This window comes from Paramormyrops kingsleyae, chromosome 20 (assembly GCF_048594095.1).
Source record: "Paramormyrops kingsleyae isolate MSU_618 chromosome 20, PKINGS_0.4, whole genome shotgun sequence".
Lineage (NCBI taxonomy): Eukaryota > Metazoa > Chordata > Actinopteri > Osteoglossiformes > Mormyridae > Paramormyrops > Paramormyrops kingsleyae.
Genome location: NC_132816.1, coordinates 3,023,010 through 3,046,623, shown reverse-complemented (window position 1 = coordinate 3,046,623; position 23,614 = coordinate 3,023,010). Strand labels below are relative to the sequence as shown.

At 42.5% G+C, this 23,614-nt stretch overlaps 1 protein-coding gene across 1 annotated transcript in view; it reads left to right on the top strand.

Annotated features, from left to right (window-relative positions):
- LOC111836354 (uncharacterized) overlaps positions 1-23,614 on the top strand; it is a 356,103-nt gene that overhangs the window by 220,795 nt on the left and 111,694 nt on the right. The window lies entirely within an intron of this gene.

The following is a 23,614-nucleotide window of genomic DNA, read 5'->3' as shown; positions in this document are numbered from 1 at the left end:
CAGCGCATCAGGGCTCTGAAAACAAAGCTTTTGCAGTAATTGTTTGTAGACATGTTTTAACCTTTTTCATTTCTGCATTGTGCAGTCCCATTTCTCAGCTTTATCAGTTGCCAGTTTAAAACAGGTGCATATAATTTAATTTTTTAACTTAACCTTTATTGTCCCTCATGGGGAAATTCTTTTTATGCTCTTTGTAGAACAAGCTGTCTGCGAAAGGCAGCCACCTGTTGGGGCACCCAGGGAGCTGGGGGTTAAGGGCCTTGCTCAAAGACCCGCAGACATGCTGAGGCTGGGTTTGAACACATCTTAGCCCAGTGAGCCACACACTGTCCATGTTCATTGATGCTCAGGTAAAGGTTACATTTGTATATAGTGATTTTAAGTTCCCGCTTTTTTTTTTAGATTGTAAAATAGAGACCTGGGATTGAGATGCCACACAAAGCACTTTATTAATTAAAATCCCCCCCCCCCCTTGTGCAAGTAGGAAAATATAACAGAGAAAAATCTGTATAATTTAAATATTAAAACAGTTTGACAATTGATAATCATACAAAGCTGACCACATCACAAACTGTGAAATGTCTTGTGTTGGGAGGGGATAATGGGCTGTTTGTGGAAAGTGTGTTTTGTGGAAGTGCAAGGTTTTTTTGTGCAAGTTGCTGGTTCAGCTTGAATGCTTGTTTCTGCTCAGTGTCAAGTGTTTCAAAACACCAATTTCTGCAAGAGGGAGAAACAGGGTTTCAGCTGACATTGATTTGTGCAATCATTCTTTACACTGTAAATTTACATTTAAATGCAATTACATCTAACAATTTGCATAATTTAGGGTACAAAAAAATTTGTTGAAGGTAGAACTACATGAGATTAAAGCATTTCTTTGTTATTGTGTAAAGAATATCATCATAAGCTAAACAAAAAGCTCCAAGTTGGCTGAACTTCGCTTTTAAACATGTTTAAATTTGAAAACCTTTGTAAAGTCAACAACGGTACACACAAGCTGAGAAAACTCAAAAATCTCTTGCATCATATTGGCTAGATAATTTGAGTTTTCTCAACATTTTCTTTTTTTACAATGTAGGGTGATTTTTTTTAAAATCGTGTGCACACAAGATAATTTACTCTGTGTTTGAGGCCGACAGTAATATGAAAACTATGTCTACCAAAACTATGTCTTGGCGTCTAAACAAATCGAACTGGAAAAGCATTCATTTACAGTCAACAAGCAACACCATGAGCTCATTTTCCTGCAATATACTGCAAACTCTTTGGCATTAAGGCTGAATTTTACAGTCCGTGTGTATGGTCACGTCAGAGGTGAAGCGACATGAAAAGTACTTTTTTTTCGTTCATTATCGGTAATCATAATAATACACTATAATAAACAGGTACAGTAAATGTAATAAATAGGTGTCAGTAATAACAAAAAATTTTAGTGGAACTCGGTGAGGCGAACAAATCAGCAAACCGATTAAAGTGGCAAACATAATCTGTATTAATGCAACCGAACAAGATATCAGTGTCAATATGAGAATGCACAACCCCATATTCCATCAATTTCCGAATCATATTCGAACAATTCATCAAAGGTACTATATAATAACTTATATAACTTGGTCCCAAATTATTGCACGCAGGCTATATTTTGTGCATCTTTAATATTGTTGACAATGATGCTTGGTTTGGTTGCGTCAAGACATACTATGTTTGTCACTTTACTCGGTTTGTTGATTTGTTCGCCTCACCGAGTTCCCCTAACATTTTTTGTCATTACTGACACCTATTTATTTTAATTACTGTTTGGTATAAGTCCAAGGATCTGGAACGGATTAAAGACGTATGCCGAGGTACCACTGTATTGTTCATGGCGCTTCACCTCTGTCGCGACCATTCACACGGACTGTATACCTCAGCCTTAATGTCAAAGTAGTGCGTGGCAGCGTTGTATTTACTCCTTCCAGTAATATTAATTGCAAGGCTGTTGTATCCTATTGTATCCTAATGCCAGGTCTAGCAAACGTAGTGTGGTGTGCTGAAATAAACGTCTTACAACATGACAGCTATACGCAGCTGACTTGTTCCTTCCAAATAACTTGTGCGCACACAGTAAAAAAAAATCTATGGGACTTAAGGGGCTTTTGATACGAAAAATATCGAACTTCTTAACTTAAAAGGAAACAAAGTGTAAACAGACCTTTAAAGCATGACATGAAACATGACATAAAATGTCCCAATAGCTCATTCAACCACACAAGTATATATACAGTATATGCCCAGATATCATTCCCATATGGGGCCCATATGGGAAAGACATGGGCCATCTGGGCTGGCCCAGCTCACATTTTACCCATGTGGGGCCCATATGGGCAGAATCTGGGCAAACCCGTATGGGTTAAATGTGGGCTGAACAATATGGGCCCCATATGCGTTAAATGTGGGCTGAACGATATGGGTACTATGGAATTTTATTTAGCACTTCATAAATATATGGAATATTATTTAGCATTTCATAATGCATAGAGAATGTAATCATTAGGACTCTTTTAAGAAGCTGATGCAAATTGTGTAGAGAGTGACTTTGTAACCTTCACAGAATGCAGACCAATTACTGCTGTGCACAATGTGACGAAAAACAAGTATAAATGAGCACCTTGTGTGGGCTTAGAAGTTTCTGTATCTGTTAGCCATTTTGTTAGCCTCTAGTGTATGAATATGTACTTTATTAGTGCTGCAGCTTATCACTATGTTGAAGGACAACCACCTGGCCAGACAATCTGCAACAAGCAGAAGCTGCCAAGGTTTGCTACTGAAGGAAGGGATTCGCCTGAGTTCACCAAAAAGTTCACGGCTGGGCATTTAAAAAACACTGAGTAGAGATGATCATGTCACCCTTATGTTCAGCCGAGGCACCAAACAGTAAAAGAGATGATTGACAAAACTTATCATATAGGGGTGTGGATTAAGGGAGAAAACAATGATGGTGATTGGTTGAGGGAATGATGATGCTTAAGTGGTGAGATATTGTTACACAATGAGAAAATGTATAAAAATTGGTATAAAACAGTAATGGACACACTTTAAGTGTCCAGCCTTGATTGCAAGTTCATTGTTGCAATAAAGACTGAATTTGGATCTACACCAGCGGTTTCTGACTTCTGATTTGGCGGAGAAGGAAAAACCACAACATACATTGGCGTCACGAACAGGATCGGAGAAGAGACCCTGGGAGGCGACCAGCTAGCGGAAGAACCAGAACACACCCATCTGTGCTGAAGGGGACGCCCTAAGGATAAGAAAGGTTTTTCATTATTGCATAAAAAGATAGGAGGATAGAACAGGGAAAAGGAGACGGGGGTGTCTCGGGGGAGCCGCCAGGCAGGACCTCCCGGTAAGGGCTAATAGAACTAAAGTTAAGAGGGCCGCTTGTGTAGTATCCAGTGGGCCCAGTGTGTGTGTGTGTGATGTGAGAGAAATCCCTAAAGGGAGGGTCACGTGTGGGTATTCCCTCAGAAATAAGCACCCTGAAAGAGAGGACAGTCTAATCTGAGGGTTTGGGATATTGTCTCAAGGCAAAGAGGCCTTGGAGGGTAAATAGAGATTTAAAGGTAATTCCCTGAGAGAGGGAACAGTCTAAGCTAAAGGTTTTTGAGTTACTGTTGTGAGGCCTGGGAGGCCCTTGCGTCAATAAGTTGTTTAGAGACACTACCCTAGAGAGGGGGGGGTCTGTTCTGTGAAGTAAAAGTTGTATTCCCCTAGAGACAGGGGGTCTGTTGTTATGCCCTAAAGAGAGGGGTTCATTCATTTTTGTGGAGCAGAAATATTGTGTTTTTGAAGTAAAGACATAGTTGCGGTAGAGAAAGGCCAGAGAGAGCTTGTGTAGTAAAAGTGATTCAGAAGTTCTGCCCTGAGAGAGGGCCATTGTTTGTGCTGCAGGTTCTTGGATCAGTGTGAGTCAGAGACATCACCCTAAGAGAGGGGGGTCTCCTTGCTCTGATAAAGTTAAAAGTTGGGTTGCCCTAAGGAAGGGGCCCATGTGTTTTATGTTTTGGGAAAAAGTGCTGTTGAATATTGTGATGCAAATGCTGTTATGTTGTGATGCAAAAATATTAAGTTGCAAAGTAAATGTTTTAGTGAATGTGCTGTTGGATTGCAAACAAAATATTGGTAAAGTGATAAAGCCAGAGAGAGCCTAAGTATTAAAAGTTGTGGGGATTTTAGACATCTGCTGGATCAGACTGGTGTGTTAAAGGTATGCTGAGAGAAAAGGGCCTGGAGAGCCTTTAGTTAAATTGGAAAATATTATGCAGAAGTGGGGAAAATAATTATGTATGCAGTTCTGGGCTGAATCGGGGGAAGGCCACGTATATGTTTAATGGATAAGTTGAAAGTAAAGGTGCATAAAGCAGAAATAAGTACTGTAAAGGTAAAAAAGCTTGAGAAGCTAAAATTAGAAGAGATCAAGCTAGCAGGGGGACTGGATAGAGCATTTGTGTATTTCAATAAAAAGTAATTGACAGTAGTGGAAGTGCGGGTTGGTCAATTTAGAACTTTGACAAATCTTAAAACAATGTTTCTGAATGAAATGTTGTGATTAGTAGATTTTCTGGATTATAGAGACTAAGTTTAGAGATAAAGGGTATTAACGCACATCTTTGTGAGAGAACAACAGTTCATAGATAAGAGGCTTCGGTATATGTGTGCCCATAGATAATTGGGTGCAGTGTTAGAGGTTTTAGTTAGAAGAGGGAATAAGTAGAAAATAATTTAGAGGCAGTGACACATCAAGGTGAAGCAGGTACAGTCAGGGAGAGAATTCTTATTTAAAAAAAAAAAAAAAACAAAGAATAGAGCACAGGTTGACTGTGAGGATCTTTGTTAATTTTTATACCAGACAGGAAAACAGTTCAAGTGACAGTAGAGTGCAGAAAAGCATTAAAATGCAGGCCCTGGTAAAGGCTGCAGAAACACCAGTACAGCAGTTGGGGAGAGAGCACCCTCTGCTTAAAGCAAGGATAGAAAAGATGTCTAAAAAGTGGGAGAATAGAACAAAGGCCCTGGTAACTAAGTGGCCTAAAGGGGGCACATGGGATGTGGCGGCGTGTGAGGAGATGGAGACTCTGATAAAGTATCATGAGGCTAATAAGAAGACAGAAAGGCGTAAAAAGAAAAGGAGTGAGGAACTGGAGGTACTGAGGTTATTTAAAGCAAAGGGAGAGGCCTGGAGAAGGGACCAGAACGCGAGGAGAAAGGGACTAAGTGAGAAGAAGGGGGGTGAGAAAGAAGAGATGAGGCAGGAAGTATTATGGCCACCGTCTTATAAAAGTCAGTACCCGTTAGTGGAAGCCCTCCCTCCTTCATACAAGGGTCAGTTCCAGTAATAGAGGAGAAGGTGGAATTCAGAGGTGAGGTGACACAGAAGGATGAAGGAAGTAAGGGGCATAAAGGAACGGCAAGTTGTTTAGATGGATACAGGCAGGTTGTGGGGCTCGTTACTATGCCTGAGGAGCAGTACCGTGAGCAGCTGATCCATGCTATTGACTTGTACAGAGAGGAGGAGGACTGTGCTAAAGAGCGTGAGAGGGAACTGACAAAGAAATTGAATCAGATGCAGCTGGAGGAGCTGACCGCTAAAAAGAAAAAAGTCCAGGCACCAGTGGTCTCTCCGGACCCAAGCCCCGGGGGCAGCCTGTGGACAGCCGACAGTCTCCTGTCGCTGGGGCCCCCAGGATACCAATTGGCCTCCAGTCCCTGATTGGAACAAAGACAGTAGATATGATAGGTAGAGAGGTGATCAGAGGGCACCTAATTTCCCACAAATTAGGCGATCCCAGTCTATGGAAGGACTGGGGAACAGGCCACCCCGGCTGGTGTGCTGGAACTGTAACCAGCCCGGACACACCTGTAGAGTCTGCCCGAATCTACCCTTTCAAGGGGAGAGCCCGAGACGTCCTGCAGGCCCGGTTAATCCGGGAGGCCCTGTGGGCCCAATGCCAAATAGAGGCAGGGGTGGCAATCCGCAGGTGCAGAATAACAGACCACGGGGTCCAATCAACCCGTGGGCCCAGGGACGTTTATTCTAGGGATGCCCAGAGAATCCTAAAGGGGGACCTCAGATGCCAATGTTGAGTAAGGGGTCTGAGGCTGAGACGATGCTGCAGGTTCAAATAAATGGCAAAGTAATACCAATGATGATAGACACTGGAGCCACCTACACTTGTGAAGGACTAAAAGATGCCAGTCATATCCCCTGGTCCGCTGAAAAGGTCAGGACCATAGGATTCTCAGGACAAGTGCAGCATATATCTAAATCTGCTCCAGTGGAGATTAAGATAGGGGACAAAAATGTAAATATGCCCATACTAATATCAGAGCATATCCCAGTGAATTTGTTAGGCAGCGATGCTTTGTGTCAGCTGCAGATAGACATTAAATGTACAGAGGGGGGCATAGAGGTGCTCAGTGGACAGTACAGCCTTCTGCGACAAAATATGTTGTTCAATAGGGGACAGTATAGTTCATACGGGATTGAAGACGTTACTGGAAAAGTTTGGTAAATTCTAGAACAGTGGGGCCCATTTATACAGGTACAGGGACAATATATCAATAGGCTAAATTTGACACAGGACAAACATAATTGTTTGTTGCGATGGGGAGAGTTCAGTGATCCTGAAGTAAAGGATGAGTGGGATCAGCTGATAGATTCTCTGCCTGACTGAGAGAAAGAAAGGATGTGCATGATAACAGATGGGATAATATTAGGGCCTGAGGGAGTAGCCATTCAGATACGGAGGACAGGAATAGTAGGAGAATGGTACAACATACCAGACATGGAACCCCACATAGCAGTGGCTTTTAACCAGTCCATGCTGGATCTGGGAGAAATGATGGGGTGAGCAAAGCAGGTGGTTTGGGTGCCGACGGTGTGTGAAGGAGTGCAGGCAGCGGCAGGAGAAAAGTTGTTAAGGATTCAGTGGAGCGCAGAGATTGTAGGTGATTTGAAGTTTGACAAAAGAGATTCGTGGTTGTGGAGCATGATAGGGGTGCAGTGTGATGCAAAAGAAAGTACAGAGGAATGTTGGCAGGAAATGGAAAGAGAAGTGCCTGAGGAGGTGTGGACCACCCATGACACAGATGTAGACCTAGTAAATTCAGCTAGCCCAGTGGAGATTTATCTCAAACCAGGGTGCACACCACCCTGGAAAAACCAGTACCCCTTGAAACCTGAGGCCGAGGAAGGAATAAGGGAAACAATAGAGGGGTTACTGGATGCAGGGATGTTGGTGCCTACCATAATCTGCTGCAACACCCCCCCTCTTGCCTGTGCCAAAGGCAGGAGGTGAAAAGTGGAGGCTGGTTCATGAGCTGCGTGCAGTGAATGAGGTAGTGGAGGATCAGACAGCAGAAGTTCCCAATCCACACACACTGTTGGCAAATGTGCCCCCCACTGCAAAATGGTTTACGGTTGTGGATTTGTGTTCAGCGTTTTTCAGTGTGCCCCTTGCAGAGCAGTCACGGTTTCTGTTTGTTTTCACCTACAGGGGTCAGCAGTATAACTACACGAGGATGCAGCAGGGATTTAAGCACTCGCCACATGTGTTTAATCAGGTGCTTAGGGCAGATTTAGATGGACTGAATTTAAAAAGTACAGTGATACAGTATGTGGATGATCTATTGCTGTGTGCTGACACGCTGGCAGACTGCCACCAAGACTCAGTGCAGCTGCTGAAGGTCTTGGGGAAAGGGGGGCATAAGGTGTCCAAGGCCAAGCTACAGTACTGCCAAGAGCAGGTTACGTACTTGGGGCGTGAGAGCAGCCATGGGAGGAAAGCTATAGCAACAGAGCAGCTAGAGGGGATCACTAAGGCTCCGAAACCCATGACTGTGTCACAAATGCTGACTGTTTTAGGGACGACAGGCTTCAGCATGGATTGGATTGAGGACTATGCTGTGAAAGTGGCACCGTTACGGACATTGATGAAGGAGGAGGGCCACACTAATTTGAAGGCCTGCTTAATTTGGACAAATGAGGCCTCAGTAGCATTTGAATCCATCAAGCAAGAGTTACAGAGTGCACCTGCTCTGGGCCTCCCAGATTACACTAAGCCATTTTATCTGTATGTCGGGAACAGGAAAGACGGCTTTGGGACGGCCCTGCTGACCCAGGACCTCTGTCCCGGCAGACGGAAGCAGCCATTGGCATATTACAGCATGAAGCTAGATAATGTGGCTCCGCCATGTTTCCAGGGTGTGGTGACTGCATATTTAACTTATGAAAAGGCCACTGCCATCACAATGGGTTATCCAGTGACAATTTATACTTCACATAAGGTGGTGGACCTTATTGACAAAGGCAAGTTTGTGTTGACCCCGGCACGGCAGTTAGCATACTTTGCATTTGTCACTTACTCGGATGTGACCATAAAGCGCTGCACTACAGTGAACCCTGCAGACAGCATTCCCCTGGAGGATGAGGGGCAGTCACATGAGTGTATGGCAGAGTCTTTGGTCTACACTAAACTGAGACCAGACTTGGAGAGCTCTCCCATTGACAATAGTGAGATGGTTTTGTTTGTGGATGGCTCGTGCTGGAGAGATGGAGACGCCTTGAAGGCAGGATTTGCTGTGGTTCAGGCTCAGGGTGATGATTTTTACACTCTCGTTTCAGAGCTGGCGTCACAGCCGTGTTCAGCTCAGTTGGCGTAGCTAAAGGCCTTGACTGCAGCATGCCGGCAAGGGCAGCATAAGACGGTTACAATCTACACAGACTCTGCATACGCTCATGGTGTATGCCATTTGTTTGGAGCAGTCTGGAAGCAGAGGGGGTTTCGCAAAAGTGACGGCTCCGCCATTCAGCATCATAATCAGATTTTGGAGTTGCATCCTAAGCGTTTGGCTATTGTTAAGTGTCAGACCCACCGCAAAGGTCGTGAGTTTGTTATTCGAGGCAATGCGGCCGCTGATGCGGCAGCCAAGGCTGCTGCGCAGGTCAGGACTGCTCGTCTTTTGCCTATGGTGACTGTGGAGCCAGACCTTACTGTTTCTTATCTGGTGGCCCTGCAGGAGCGTGCGGGCCCATACGAGGCCTCTGTGTGGTTGCAAAGGGGGGCCTCTAGGGACACAAATGGTCTGTATCACAACCATGAGGGACTTTTGGCTGCACCTCTGTCTCTGGTGAACATTTTGATAACGGATGCGCATGGTCTTGACCATTGTGCAAGGGGGGAGGTGTTACGGAAAATTAATTAAGGTTTCTGGGCACCACAGCTGCAAGCAATGGTGGATGCAAGGTTGTCAGAATGTGAGGTGTGCATTAAAATCAATGTGCGCAAAGCGGTCACGGCCCCAATGGGGCACAATTCAGTACGTGAGGGACCGTTTAGACACTTAGTGATGGACTATGTGGACATGGGAAAAACAGCATATGGAAAGCGATATATGCTTGTGATTGTGGACAGGTTCAGCAGATGGGTAGAGGCAATACTGTCCAAGGGCATGGGGGCGATGACAGTGGTGAAATTCCTGATCAGGGAGGTGATTCCGAGGTTTGGGATACCAACTGAGATGAGCTCTGATAATGGAGCTGCCTTTGTGGGGAGAGTCACTAAGTTAGTGGTTCAATAGCTGGGAATAAAACAAAGGTTGGGATGCGTGTATCACCCTCAGTCGCAGGGCATGGTGGAGAGAGTGAATGGTACACTTAAGCAGAAGCTGAATAAGATCTGTGCCACCACCAAAATGAACTGGGTGGATGCACTGCCATTAGCCTTGATGGCGTATCGGATGGAGACGCACAGGGTGACGCATCTGTCTCCGCATGAAATGTTGACAGGGAGACCAATGCTTGGATCAACTAAAGGGGCCCAACCTAGACCAGCTGGGAGATGAATTAAAGTTGTACATGAGGAGTCTAATCAAAATACACAAAGCTATTTTCAAACAGGAAAAGGAGAAAGTACAGAAAGAAGACACAGACCGGGAGGAGCCAGTCATCCTTCCAGGAGATAAAGTCTACCTGCGAGTGTTCCAGGCAAAAGTGGCACGAGCCCCGACGAGAGGGACCCTTCAAGGTGACATGAGCCACAGCCACAGCGGTGCAGGTAGAAGGGAGTAATACGTGGTACCATTTGAGGCACTGCACTAGAGTATTCAATTCAATTCAATTTTATTTATATAGCGCATTATCACAACATTACATTGTCTCAATGCGCTTTACATTTCTGCCTCGTAAGTACCCCCCAATGAGTAAGCCAAAGGCTACAGTGGCAAGGAAAAACTCCCTAAGAGGAAGAAACCTTGGGAGGAACCAGACCCAAAGGGGGAGCCCATCCTCCAGGGGCCGGCAGATGAGTCAAACAAAACAAGATGATATGACTAAGCTAATACAGGGGTTGAAATATCAGTCTCAATGCAGCGGCCGACCGGTGCAGGCACGGGGTGCTTGATGCACGATGGCAGGATTAATAGAGGCACAGCCGCAGGGAAGGATGGCGAGGCATCGCGTGAGCCAAGGGCAGGCAGGTTGGAGGGTAGTTGCCGGAGGTGGAGGTAGTAGTCTTGCAGGCAGCAGAGGCATAAATTCTTCAATGACATGGTGCTCCAGGCAGCACACCCCAGAAGGGGTGAGGGAGGAAGTAAGAAAAATAGTGTATTAGCCAGAGTTGAGGAAAACAGGCAATGCAAGCAAAATGATCGAGTGCAATATTCGTGTGGGCTCCGGCAGATCTGGCTATAGCAGCATGAGAAAGAGGGAGAGACAGGCGGGAACACAGGCATGGGCGCAGGGGAGGCAGATAGTCACTGCAAACAACACAGAGGATGCAGATGCCCTTGACTCAGATGGCCCTGGCCCATAGGGTGACCAGATAATCCATGTCAGGGAGGACACTCTGAGCTAGGACAGGAATTGTAAATTACCATTTCAATTAAACGGACCTGGATTTCACTTGAGCACTCAGCTCTTGCTGTGTGCTGATTGGACAGTCCTATAATGTATGTGCATGTGTCACTAATGCTAATGTGAAACAGCTGGATGAGTCTTTCAGTCAAGGAAACAAACCAGTCAAAGCACAAGAAGAGCTAAACTATTTAGCCGAGCACAGGAGCCTTTCAATTAGAAAGTAGTTTGTAAAACCCAAAGTAACTCAAAGTGTCCTCCCTGACATGGATTGTCTGGTCACCCTAGCCCTGGCGGAGCTCCCAGAAGAGAAGGATTTATGTAAATTTTATTTACATAAATGTAGATATATGAAGGTCCTCCCCAACTTTGTAGCTTTTAAAAAAGATTGTTTTATTTTTTATTCTTTAAAGAAGGTGAAGACCAAAAGTACCTGTAAACTTTGTAGTCTTATGTAGTTTGTAGTCTTCCGTAGATATTGTATATTGTTGAAGATGAAATAAAGGAGTTAAATTAAAAAAAAAAAAAAACTTTACTTAACAGAAAAGAAAAAAAAACACTCTCCCACTGACAAGTCCGGGCTGTGTGTGGAGGTCATGTGATATCTGGTACTTCCTCCATGGCGTAGTTTGCATAAGGTCATGTCCGGACTCGCTTGTGAAGATCACGTGTTTCCGGCCCTCTAGTGGAGAACCTCCTGGCAATTCTAATTATTCCGCCAGGCTGCAGCGGTCAGCAGACATTTCAATCGTGGTTTTAATCACGACTGAACAGGAAAATACTGTTTGGGGAAACAACTTTCGAGTCACTGTCAGGAGGAGGCATTTGTGGCACGGTAAGGCGTTTGTGGGGGATGGGTTCGTAGCTGTGACTGCTAATGTAGCTAGCTAGTTTCGCATTCCGCTGGGAGACATGATTTAGTTACGGAAAACATGCTTGTGTGTTTGCAGAAGTTGGTAGAGTAGTCGAATTCTGTACTCTAGTGAAAGTACGGTTACTTCATTATTTTATAAACTGAAGTCGGCGTAAAAGTAATCAACAATCTCACTACTTTAATGAGAGTAAAAGTATCTAGAAAAAAAGACTACTGGAGTAGCTTGTTGGTTTACAAAATCCGAATTGGTTATTAACAAGCTTTACAGTTGCGGACTTTTCTAATCAACAGCACAGATAAAAAATCAAATCTAAGATTAAAATATGCTCTCCAAATAAAACAAACACAAACTGTGGAAATAAAAGACCATATACCTTTTTGACAATCAAAAACAGCACGGGAAAACCACAGTATAGATAATCATTGGCTAACAGCAGAATGTTAAGTGGTTCTTAATCTTTGTATAAATACGTGGGATATATATAAAGTATTCCTAACTTTGGGCTAGATATATATATATCCACCCCTAATATATATATATATATATATATATATATTAGGGGTGGAGCCGAACCCGAATACGGTATTCGGAAAGGCACAAATAATGTTTTTTACTTTTAAAAAATATTTGTATTCGGGAACAAGAAAAACTTTATATCAAAAAGCTGCGTTTCCTCTTGAGACCGCAGTGCATGCCCGGATGAGTGAGTGAGTTCAGGAGTCGGGGGGGGGAGTAAAAGAGGTGACTGACACAGGCTGCTCCACACAGCAACAGAGAAGGCTCGGCTGAGCGAAAAAAAGACTTAACTGTATCACTATTTTTGTACCTTAACTGGGTTCCGGAGGCAGTTTATAACTTTCGGGAAGCGGAGTTTGATCGGGAGATTATTCCATTACGCTGCATTATTGACGTCTGCAGTCAGGTGCTCTCATGTTCGCTCTGTTTACGTAGCTCTGTTAGCTCGGTAATTTAGACAATAGGCTGTTGACAGAGTAACGTTAACGTTTGGTTAAAAAGGTTAAAACAATGCTTGTGTAGTTGTGTCGAATTGTATGCACTTGTAGGAGTTATATGGTACGTTTAAGTTACTCTGTCTACTGCATATCCATAATTATTATAATGGATATAATTAAAGAATACTTGCACTGTAACGTAAATTAGAAGTGCAACGCAAAAAAACTGGATTTTTACGCCTATTTTGAATTTTACTCGAATACAAATACTTTCCCCCCTCAACAAATACAAATACAGATACAAATACCGGCTGCTTTGCACACACACACACACACACAGCATTTCCTGTTTTTTTTTATGTAAAATAAATACCATACTTGGCAAAAAATAAAATTTTTATTATATATAATAAAAAAAACCTTGTGTGCCGCTAGCACGTTTTTATTGACAATGGCAGCTGTATTTTGTATTGCATCATCTGAATAAGTAAAATTTGGGAGTCGAACTAAGATCATTGGAGCTGGTGTAAGTGAAGAAAATCGTTCCTTACCAAGTATCAAGTCTCAGGTTAAACCCGAGTTTAATCCCGTGTAAGGAAAAGCAGTAAAGATCCTCCAATGTTCTTGGTTGATCATTTGAATACAGACAGTGTTAGCAATTTATGATTGTGGGGGAGGTCAGGGAGAGATTTGGTGTTCCAGTGGGTGCCATTAGGGTGATAAGGAAGTAATTACATTTACAGTGGCTGAGCTACCATTTGCTCTAATGGGAAGTCTCCGTCCTGTCCTGCCCCTGCCTCAGGATCCTCACACTGCTGGAGGTTGCTCTTTATATGCAAATGTACTCACAACACCTACACACAGCACCTTGTTGGGGTATAAAGGGGGATCAAGAACTGTCCTTTAATTTGTATTTGAGCTGCCTTTCAATACCCAGTGTATGTCTACACTGTATTACATTATATTGTACTGTTCAATAAACCACCATTTTGCTGAAACAAGACTCTGCAAGTGGATTCCTTACACATGTGTTCCCTATCTGAGCCCAATTACATTTGCTGTCAGTTAAACTGAGTTATTCTTAGCCGGAGTAGGCTTCTTTGTCTGGTGGGACCCCGGCTTTCCCTTATGTCAAGGAATAAAGTGGACTGCGAAATACATTCACGCTGCAGTTTGAATTAGTGCTCTCATACTGTTACCCAGTGAAATCGATCTTGGGTGTGGTTTGCATGGAACATTAGGGGGAGGGGGGGGGGATGATACTGATGGGGTGGCTGAATACCACTGGTAACAGCCTTAAGTCGACAAAAGGTGAGATGCAGGAGAGTAGGCATTGCATTTTGCAGATATACTCAAGTAAGACTGCAGAATATTCACTTATTACATTGAAAGTAGATTATTTTTTCCTCAAGTTACTTGATTAAGTGTAGTGCGCCCCTACCCCCCTCTGCATATTTGACATTTTGTTACACATTTCAGGTGGGAACGTGGACTTGGTCGCCGCACAAGATAGAAAGGACTTTGGGCATGAGTTTGTCAGATGAGGTAAGGCAATTGGGGGAGAACTGGCAGCTAAAACTGAGGACAGCCTGTTATATCTGACATGGCCAGTGGGTGCAGTGGCTTTTTGGTGGTGTTGTGCCTGCTCTGTAAAGCATGAAGCAGCTTCATGAAAGGCCCTGTCCCCATGCAGGAGGATTACTCCGATATCCGGGCCTATTTCTCAGAGGCTGAATGGGTTCGGCTGCAGAGATGCGAGAAGGTGCACTACAGGAACATGAAGAGGAACCACCAAGCCATGTTGGATATGGGTAGGCCTCAGGCTCCGGCATTAGACTTGGACGAGTACCAAGAGTGCAATTGTCCGCAACTGTGTTTTCTCTAGGGTTGAATCCCATCACCCCAGTGTTCATGAGAAGAAACCGAACCAGGAGGGTGGCGGAAAGTCCGGGCGTTGACAAACGCAGCGATTCAGAGAAGTGGATTCTTCACCTTCTGAGGAGGAGCCCGGGCAACAAGGTGAGACAAGGTGAAACAGCCAGTTGGAGGGCTCCCGCTGTGACGGGTGATTTCTTCAGGCACAGCATCAGGCATTCGTCTGTGTCGTTCAAGCACAAGGCACTTTCACACTGAACTTCAGGGACCTTTGGTTTATAAGTTCCTGGGCTGTCTCGGCCAGGAACTTTTGTATCTCCAGGCCGTTTTTGTGTATGGCTTTCACAACACGCATCAGGAACTAGGACCTTTATGCTGAAGCATGGAAGGTGCAAAAAGTTTGTAAGTTTAACGTTGCACATAATCTTCATACAAAACTTTACCGCCATTCCAAAATAACGGAGGCTGGATGAGTCCTTTTAGTTAGTTGTCAGTTTATTGGGTGCTCAATCGTGATCAAAACAAGACACTGCCTTTTATTTATATTTTTGCTAATTTAACCCATGACATGTTCATGATTTTTATTAAATCTGGCCAGCAGATCGAGCTTTCATTCTCCGCAGAATAAAAAAAAATATGTAACATTGTCTTGCTAGTAAGCGATGGCAAGTTTCACTACCGGCCTTTTTTGACAAAACTATATTAGGTAGTGATAGAAATTTCTGATGCAGACGTTTGGAGATGCAAGCAAAAAATGTATTACTTGATACATAAATGGAATTATTTTTGTACCCCAATTGTGTCTGCTCAATTTTTGCTCTGCTGCATCTCATTTTCTGCACTTATTTGTAACTTCCAAGTTTGTGCTGGTGCTTGTGGTCGACCATTCAGCAAGTTAATCGCTCTAAGTGCCTCCCCAGTAGTTTGTGTTTGAGCAAATCATACTTAGTCTGGCGTAGGTACTAGAAAAGAGTTCTGGAACTGCCTCCAAAGAACTAGAATTGTGCTGCGTTCTTACAGTGTAAACATGACAAAGGTAACTGGTTCTGGGAAAAGGATCTGGTTCCGGAAATAGTTCGAGCGATGTTGAAAGCGCCTATAGATGACCAGAACTCTAAGTAGGAGCGTTATGGATATACCCTACGGTGATGCAGTCTGCCTGAAGTCTTCATTTGTGTCTTCAGCATCCAGGAGTTTTCCAATCTGTATTCTGGTGGTCCGATCAGAACGAAACCCCTGCTGTGGGGTCAGAATCATATGCCACAGACCAGGGAAGGAGGGTCTGTTTGTGGTCAACTCAAGCTGTTGCTGGCTATGCATTACAACACACTGACTAACTGGCACAGTCTCAGTGTTTAATTTCATTTTGGTTTCAGCAGACTCCTTCCTGCAGTGAAACCAGCTGCCACACAAACCAGAAACCTTCCCAGCAGGGAGTCGAAGAGGGTAACAAAGAGGAGGGGGAATTCCTGGTATCTGAGGTTGAAGGGACTGTGAACGAGAGCCCCCAAAAGGTGAAATGGAGTGTATGTGGGTCTCTTCACAAATGTCACTTGTCCATTCAGAGGTGGTTTAATTTTTGTGTGTTAATCACAAAAGCAGCCAAATACAGGTTATGCCAGAAAAGGAAAAAAGTGCAGTTTGTGTGGCTTGAAAATGATTTTAGTTTGCTATCTGCTCCTATTTCTCTTTTAAGCAAATAGAACAGCCTGTATAAAATTATGAAGTGAACGGCTTATTCTGCCTTGTTTGGTTTTTATGGCTGAAGATGAAGGACGCAGCGGTTCAGGATGTGACTGAGGAGGAGCTGACTGGTTCTCTTTCGTTACACACTGACGAGAGGAGCAAAGAGTGTGTGAAACCTCCAAACCCAGGTGATTTTAACTACCAGCATATGTGCAATTGTAACTACCATCAAAACTGCAATTGTTTTGGTGTATTTGGAGGCAATAGTTTGTACTTCATGTTGCCATTTCAAACCAGCAGTGTTGATGCTCTGTGCAGTTCAGTTCAGGCATGTCAGAGATTGCAGTGTGAATAGCACACTGTGAATATGAACTGCGTATGGAGTAATGAAGGCTCTTTGGAAGATATGTTTGCCTTTCTCTTTTAAACCTGTTCCATCTCAGTACTGACTGCCGTGTCTCCATCTTCCCCCAGCAAGGAGAGTGGATGAATCCTCCAAAACTTTTGCTTGCTCTCAGGATCCATTCTCCTACACTGCAGACATTGACCTGCACAGACATATCAAAATATCTCACCCCAAGGAGTATGTCAGACAGCTGAGGACTGGATCTGTCTACACAACCCAGGATTCACCAACTTCTGCTGGTCCCTGTGCCGCTCAGCCCAGTACAGACACAATCAGGACCCTGGAAGAAGCCAGTACAGACACACTGACAGCACAACAGTGTTCCCAGGGTGAGATGACTTTCAATATAAACAGAGACTGTAAAATACACAGGCAGCCTCACACAGAGAAGTCGTCCCACCAGTGCTACCAGTGTGGAAAGAGCTTCAAACGTTTAAAAAGCCTAAAGACACACCAGCGGATTCACACAGGGAAGAGGCCCTACCAGTGCTCCCAGTGTGGGAAGAGCTTTAGTGAGTTAGGAACCCTAAAGAAACACCAGTGGATTCACACAGGAGAGAGGCCCTACCAGTGCTCCCAGTGTGGGAAGAGCTACAGTCGAATAGGAACCCTAAAGGTTCACCAGCGGATTCACACAGGAGAGAGGCCCTACCAGTGCTCCCAGTGATGATCTCGATTAGGACACATTGAGAAGCACTCACTTGACAGTTCATTATCACAGTTAGTCCAGTAAGTTGGTTCTTGAATTTTTCTGAATTGTATTTGTGAAATACCAGTATGTTGGGTCCCCCTCATTAGTCCTGTTGATGTTTAGGATTTGTTTGACAAAGATTCGGAGGTAGTGTTTTAATAGTTACAGTATATTTTGAAGGTAGACTTCGACTGCAAAGCAGTTTTATAAACTACTGAAAAATTACACAGTTGTGTATTTTACAGAAGAGGATTCGGGCCACGTGAAATAATAATCAGAGAATTCTGAGGAAGAAGTCTGAATCCTGACATTACAGTCAGAGGCTGGCTGCAGACCTCAGGCTCCATGCAAGACAAAGCAGAATACACAGAGGCCCTTTCCTTATCTAGGGCCACAAGTGCAGATGTCAGTGTTGGTGGAAAATGACCGAATTGGTAGCATTCCTGCACATTAATTGATTGTGAACATATGAAATATTTAATTTTTAGGAGGCTATATGAGTGTTATATATTGTAGTTTTATTTGAACATTGTGTAAGTATCTGAAGAAGAATTTTCATCGCATGAGCTTTTATTGTGGTGAGTTTGAGTCTTTTCTTAAAATGTTTTGAAACTTGGCATATTGAAGACAAAGGTAAGTCAATTTCTCTTTTACACAGTGTGTAAGTGTACTATGTTGGGTACAGTTTACAAAAAAGGGTTTCAATTGCATTCTTTTTAGTTACTTTTCTACAATCCATTACAAGAAAGACTAAGACTTTTTGAAAATAATCAACCAAGGTGACACAGGGCAGTGGTGGCGTAATGGTTAGGGAAGTGCACTTGTAATTGAAAGGTTGCTGGTTCGAATCCCTGACCATCAAGGTACCATCCCCAAGCACTGCTCCCTGGGTGCTGAATGGGCTCTTTGTACATCAGCTTTTGCGTTCGTGGAAATGCGGCTCACTCGTTTCCGGTCTGTAAGAAATGGCATCATTTTACACGCGAAGTTTACAGGACCTGCCAAATATTGCAATCGGCGACATTCATCGTCTTTGTAAATCCTCCTCTGATTCACCTACAAGTAAATTAGAAAAGGGCTTTAAGATGTATGCCTCTTACATCCACGGAGACGAAGGTGAGTTTTGTATTCTTTTAACTATAGCGTTAGCTATAGCTTATCATTAACATTACTCCCAGACAGTGTTAGTATATGTTATATATGTTTAACAAATCTGTTGGAGTTTTTTGAGGAAGCTACTCAGGAAGTTGATGATAAGAAGGCCTATGATGTCATCTATTTAGATTTCCAAAAGGCTTTTGATGTTGTTCCCCACAAGAGGCTCTCACTTAAACTCAAAGCGACAGGTATTTTAGGAACTGTAGCGACTTGGATTGATAACTGGTTAACGGATAGGAAGCAGCGAGTAGTTATAAGAGGCTCGATGTCACAGTGGGCCTGCGTTCATAGTGGGGTACCGCAGGGTTCAATTTTAGGACCACTTTTGTTCCTTATTTACATAAATGATATAGACACCAATATATACAGTAAACTGGTGAAATTTGCAGATGACACCAAGGTGGGTGGTGTAGCAGATACTGAACTAGCGGCTCAGCAGCTACAGCGGGATCTTAATTTAATTAGTGACTGGGCTGACACCTGGCAGATGAAATTTAACATAGACAAATGTAAGGTACTCCATGTAGGGAGCAGAAATATAAAGTACAGGTATTTTATGGGACCTACTGAAATAAAGGTAGCTGATTATGAGAAAGACCTTGGTGTGTATGTTGATGCTTCCATGTCTCATTCTCGCCAGTGCGGGGAAGCAATAAAAAAGGCCAATAGGATGTTGGGGTATATCTCCAGGTGTGTGGAGTTTAAGTCAAGGGAGGTAATGCTAAGATTATACAATTCCTTGGTGAGACCTCACCTAGAATATTGTGTACAGGTTTGGTCACCATATCTTAAAAAGGACATAGCGGCCTTAGAAAAGGTACAGCGTAGGGCCACAAGAATGATTCCTGGTCTTAGAGGAATGTCATACGAGGAAAGGTTATTTGAGCTAAATCTGTTCAGCCTCAAGCAAAGGAGACTGAGGGGGGACATGATCCAGGTCTATAAGATTCTAACAGGTTTGGATGCTGTTCAACCGAATAGTTACTTCAGCATTAGTTCAAATACAAGAACTCGTGGCCATAGGTGGAAATTAGCGGGAGAACATTTCAAACTGGATTTAAGGAAGCACTTCTTTACACAGCGTGTAGTCAGAGTATGGAATAGTCTTCCTGATAACGTAGTGCAAGCTGAATCCTTGGGTTCCTTTAAATCAGAGCTAGATAAGATTTTAACAACTCTGAGCTATTAGTTAAGTTCTCCCCAAGCGAGCTCGATGGGCCGAATGGCCTCCTCTCGTTTGTATATTTCTTATGTTCTTATGTTCTTATGTATGTGCTAATGAAGTATCTATTATCATCCCTAGTCATTCTAGTGGAGAATACCTACTTCATATGTTCTATGTGTTATAAGTACATACTGTGTTATTCTGTGTTTGCTATTCTTAGTGTCAAACAGGGACAGGGCAACAGGAAAGGTTGCTGTACGGGCATTTTGCTTCAGGTCTATGAAGAAGCACGATAAACCCCATAGTGTAAAAGTAGGGCAGCAGTGGTAATTTGTCAGAGTTCGTTTGTCAACAGTTCTAAAAGGTTTCAGTTCAAGCTGTTCAATGTTCAAATTTGTTATGCATGTGCAAAGTATGGCCACGTTCCAGTTGGCCTCTGTGTTATTCCTTTTGTTGTTCTTGCTTGTGTTTTATGGTGCATTCAAATGGTGGTGTGTTTACCGTGTTCATGAGATGAGTCCACATGATCGGCCCCCTTCTATCGTATTCACGACTTCGGATGGCAAACTTTTCTGGAAGTCAGAGCCCACGACCTCACGTACATGACTTCCCATGTCATAATCACGAGTTCCATTTGAACACAGCATTAGAATGTCATTCTAAGGATGGCACTCCATCTCATGCCAACAGTTTGTAAGCCAAATCTAACAATATGTAATGACTGAAAATGATCTGTCAACAGATAATCCTCCGAGATGCAGTTCCTGTAATTATGGTGCTCTGCAGATGCTCTACTGTCTTATACTTTGAGAGACTCACTCAGCCCTGCTCTCCAAACTACGAAAAATCATGGTGCAGGCTGATGATGTTAGCGCATGTGTATAAGCAAAAAGCCACATGAATTCCAATCTGAGCGTTCACATTCAGGTCGCATGGCCGCGAATTGGATATGCATCAGATTTAGTACCACATATGAAAGTGGCACAAATCCGATTTGAAAAGATCAGATTTGCGTCTCCACACAGCCCTGAAAAGATCAGATCTGTGTCACATTAAGGCAAAAAATCCAATTTGAGTCACTTCAGCATGGCAGTGTGAACGTAGCCATTGTTTTTAACTGCACATTGCTTGGATACATTTATTTTCTTATTTTACAAATTACTGTTTTGATAAATGTGCTTAATGTGTTTAGTACAGTATATGCTCTTCTTGTTTTATCCGGTTCATTTTGTGTTTAAATACTAACAAAAAAAAAAAAACATATTTAGGTGTAATTTTTTTGGGGCCGGGAACCAATTAATTGGTCTTCCATTATTTCTTATGGGGAAAATTCGATCAGGATTCGATCCGGAGTTCTGAATGGAGTAAGTTTGAGTTCTGAGGTACCACTGTAGCATAATTAATAAGAATAATTGTCATGTACAGTAATAATTACTTAATTTCACAGCACATCTAACATTTGTAACAGAGCTGCCTAGTTCACTAAAGCTAAACAGATTTGGAACTAAATAAATATTTTTTTCTTTTTCAATAGCAAAATCTGTATGACATTAATTAGAAACTACGCACTCTGGAACAGGGGAGTTTGCGGACAGTCAGTCTAAGCTTAAGTAATCAATTTAAAGCTAAATTTTGGAGAGAAAAAAACACCAGTCGAAACTTACTGAAACTCCAGCTGCTAGAATGGTACCGTTGTTGCTTGTTCTACCCATTTTTTCTTTCGACAAAGCTAAACACTCTCCCACTATTTAGACGACTTGGAAGATTTGTTCTTTCTGTGATAATGTGAGTGAATCCCAGGAACATTTATTTTTCTCTTGTACACTGGTCAACACTTTTTGGTATACTTTGCTTAATTGTTTATCTTCACAATATGTAATACCACATTTAGAGTATCTCACCATTAAGTTTGGGGTTTTGCCAAGTACATTCACACATACAAGGAATTTGCTTTGGTGGTTGGTGTCAGACTTCGAGAGATGAGGTGGTTAATATATAAATATATTAGTGCTGTCAAACGATTAAAATTTTTAATCAGATTAATCACAGGATTGCTGTGGATTAATTTCGATTAATCACGATTAAATATCATTCATTTTTAGTCTATATTAATCGCATTTCATTTTGCATGAGCAAACAGACTCAAGAAAAAAGGGAATATATATGCACTTAACATGTTTATTGAACATCTTGAACACGAGTCTGATGCATTCCATCTGTCACAGAAGTGCAATACCATGGACCCATATCAAAAAGCAAGATTTTTTGCTTAGCCGGACAACTTGTAGGATTTAAGGTACCTCAGTTTAAATGGTCTTTATCTTCGTTCACTTTCAATTAGCATGAACTACTGTAAATCCGACAAATAATCCAACTAATAAAGAAATCCAATTCTAGCCCGGTTAATTGCCATTGTTAGCAATATCAGTTGATAACACATTACGTGCCGTGCTTTACGTATAAAACTCCATAGCAACACGTCCACAGATAAGTTGGACGGTATAGTGTCTGCGACCGATTTAATGAGCCACAAATGAGAAGTAGTGCATAAACAGTATAAAACTTACAACTTCCCCTTCTGTTGATAAAAGGCGCAGCCATCTCAGATTCTGAACTTGGGATCCTCTGTGCTGCTCCGAGATATTTCTCGGATCTCCAAGAAATGGGAGTACGCCTGTTGTCACTTCCGGCTTCAAAACTCGGAGTCCGACTCTTAATGTGAGTTCCCAGGGCAAATAGAACGCACCAAAACTGCCCGAAATGGGTTGACAGAGACATTTCTGGGATTTTGAGTCATTCTGCGCTGCAGATGGGTTAATTGAGTTAAATTTTAATCAGATTAATCACGATGATGGATTAATCCGCGTTAACCCGTTAATTTTGACAGCCCTAAAATATATATACATAGGTACTAATATAAATATACACTGCTCAAAAAAAATTAAAGGAACGCTTATTAATCAGAGTATAGCATCAAGTAAACTAAACTTCTTGGATATTCATCTGGTCAGTTAAGTAGAAGAGGGGGTTGTTAACCAGTTTCAGCTGCTTTGGTGTTAATGAAATTAACATCAGGTGTACTAGAGGGGCAATAATGAGACGACCCCCAAAACAGGAATGGTTTAACAGGTGGGGGGCCACTGACATTTTTCCGTCCTAATCTCCTCTGACTGTTTTTTCACTAGTATTGCATTTGGCTACGGTCAGTGTCACTACTGGTAGCATTAGTGTTAATTTCGTCACCTATTTTTAATTTAGTCTTAGTCTTAGTCTTGTGCCAAATGTCCTTGTTAGTTTTAGTCATATTTAGTCATTCACATATCTTTTTTTGTTAGTCAAGTTTTAGTCGACTAAAAGTCTCGTCATTTTAGTCTAGTTTTAGTCAAAAGAAAACTCAAGGTATCTTGGTCAAGTTTTAGTCGACTAAAAGTCTTTTAATTTTAGTCTAGTTTTAGTCAAAAAAGAACTCAATATATTTTAGTCTAGCCTTAGTCAAAAAATGACTACATGTAATTTCAGAGCCAAAAACACATTTCAGTAAAAAAAAAGTGTTTCACATATCTCAAACATTGGTTAAATGTCATAATTACCTGACAAAATACACTTGTTGAATGATTTTTGTTGAATGCAAATGTTAAACGTGTCTGGTTTTCAATTTCTGATTTAGGAGACACATTCACAAATGATTAACCTGTTCTGAAGAGCATTTTATTTTAACCAACACAATTCAAAAGCTGGGTCCCAACAGACTCCGACTGACAACTTAAGTTACAAAGGTTTTTAAAACTGTTTTGGTTGCCTTGTGTCTCATGTTTCTGTTCAAATCAGAAATAAAATAAATATACTCGGAAAAACTGAAAAGAATAGGCCTACTTTACTGTGGGCCTAAAATACAACCTATTTACAGTCTAGGC